The sequence below is a fragment of the Palaemon carinicauda genome, chromosome 20 (genome assembly GCF_036898095.1).
Source record: "Palaemon carinicauda isolate YSFRI2023 chromosome 20, ASM3689809v2, whole genome shotgun sequence".
NCBI lineage: Eukaryota > Metazoa > Arthropoda > Malacostraca > Decapoda > Palaemonidae > Palaemon > Palaemon carinicauda.
In genome coordinates, this window is record NC_090744.1 from 80,134,226 (window position 1) to 80,137,017 (window position 2,792).

Here is a 2,792-nt window from a genome sequence, read left to right on the forward strand (position 1 = left end):
TTTATTTTCGGTCAGTAACATCTCGGCAGCTATTCCATTGTGTCATTGTATCCAGGGGCTTTTCAGCTCTTGAGTTTTTTAATGATAGCTATGACTTCAAACACATTTAATCCATTCATGGGCACATCAAGGTCTTCATCAGATTCAGGTATATCAATCAAATTATTCCCTTCTTATCTCTTATTCATATCTTCACTAAAGTCCTCATTCCAACATTGTCTTTTTTCCTTTTCTGTTGTTGTAATAGATCCATCTTTCTTTCTGATTGGTATATGTATCTTCTTCTTTGCCCTTCTCCACCATCTCCCCCTGTTCCACGTATTAAAAAATGCGTAGGAGGATAAATAACATAGGTGACAACACATTTCCTTGGAGTAATCCACAATTCACTGTAAATTTTTTTGATGACACTCTATTACCATTAACGTTGCACTTGCTATGCTCATGAACAGACTTAATCAAATTCACATTATTAAGAAGAATTCTCTAATAATGCAGGATTCTCCACAAAATTAGCTAGTGTACACTATCAAAGGCGTTTTCGTAGTCCACAAATGCCATGAAAAGTGGATATCTATATGTTAGGCATTGTTGTACATGCCTCAAATTGAGAATTTGATCAGTGCAACTTCTACTTTTTTCGATATCATTCTTGTCCATCACTCAGATTTGCATTAATCCTTTTCTCCAGAGTCTTTAGAATAAGCAAGCTATATATTTTCATAACAACTGACGAAGTGTTATGCCTCTGTAATTATTGCAATCAGTCAGGTCTCCCTTGTTTGCTATTTTCACCAACACTCCCAACTCCCATTCATCAGGTTTGGCCACTTCATGGCATATTCTTTAAGATAATCTTGTAAGTATTCTACAAGTCACTTTATTTTCGGCCAGTATCATCTTGGTAGTTATTCCATTGTATCCAGGGGCTTTCCAGCTCTTGAGTTTTTTAATGATAGCTATGACTTTAAACACATTTAATTCATTCATGGGCACATCAAGGTCTTCATCAGATTCAGGTATATCAATCAAATTATTCCCTTCATATCTCCTATTCGTAACTTCACTAAAGTGATCTGTCAAACATTATCTTTTTTCCTTTTCTGTTGTTATAATAGATCCATATTTCTTTCTGATTGGTATATGCTTCTTCTTCTTTGCCCTAGTCAGAATTTCATAATAATTCTATGAGCGGTTCTTACACCATAGCCACTTCCTGAATTCATAGCTCTGCAGCCTCATCCGCTTTACTATCTAAATATCATCTCCAGTCATTCCTATTTTTTTCATTTGACCTCACTATCAACAGTGGAATACTTAGCATGCTCTACCTTGTAATTTTCATTACTTCCTCAAAAAAATTCAACAATCAATTTTAGGCTTTGTCTCCTTTTTATGGTATCCCAAATCTCACTTGATATCCATGGCTTTCTCCTTGTAACTGAATGTCCCATGACTTAACTACCAACTGACTGATATATGTTCTTAATATCACACCATTCTTCATTAAGTGTCTGTTCTTCGTCTCATAAAGTATCCAAAACTGTAAATCGATTCCTACATGCATTTGAAAATGTTTCTCTGTTCCCTTCCTCTATAAGCTTAGTTGTATCAAACCTAAGTATTATTTCTACCTTTCTGTTAGACGTTTTCACTTTCAAGTTCAGTGTGGCAATGAGGAGCTGGTGATAACTACAAATATCTCCACCTCTATAGCTTCTTATATTTTTCAGTTCTTCTCTTTTTATCAATGTGATCTATTTGATTATTGTAGCTCCCACATGGTGAAGTCCATGTGTATTTGTGGAGGTCCTTGTACTGAGAAAGAGTACATCCAATGACAAGATTATTTGCTGAACAGAAACTAATGAAATCTGTCCATTTCATTTGCAACTTTGCCAAGACCATCGACACCCATCACATTTTTCATCCCTCGATTATTCCTTCCAACTTTTGCATTGAAGCTGCCATTCAAAATGTTCTTATCTCTCTGGGATCTCATCTATTATACTCAGCAGTTTTTCATTGTAATCATCTTTCGTTTCTTCACTGGAAACATTTGTTGGTGCATGGCAAACTATAATACTTATATTGCACTTTTTTTTTCTTTCTTTATTTTTCTAGTAACAATTTACTATTCACAACCCTCCACTCGGTTCATGCCTCTTCTGCTCTTGGTGCCATCATCATTCCTACCCCTTCTCTTCCAACTTCATCTGTTCTCCCTGAATAGATATAGATATTGTCTTGGTCTAAGTTTTCCTTAACAATCCCCTTACATCATATTTCACTTAGGGCCAAGATATCCAGACTGTTTCATAAATTCACTCTCCACTTGCTGTAACTCCCCAATCAAATTCATGATTCTAACATTCCAATTACCAATTTTCCATTTCTCCTTAGCATTTATAATCCGGGAGATTTTTAGCATCCCGCTACGCCGGGGCTGTGACCATTCTGTCATATTCTCTTTCCATTAACGAACTAAATCCATAGAGAATTCATTAGCTAGATATATCAAAAGATAGAAAGTTCATTGTGATGTGCAGTGCCTAACTAACTAAGGCAAGTGACCCCTGATGGTCCATACTAATTTTAATAAGATTAACCGCCGGGCATCAGGAGTAAAAGCCGAAGAGACACTTCATTTATCGCCTTAAACTCAATCCATCACCCTGCTGCCATTAACTTCATCAATCAAGATTTATAGGGCCCTTTCCTCCAAACACACAGCTCTTATTTCTTCTCCATGTTTTTCATCCGCTCATATGTGTATAAAAGTTGGCAAGCAT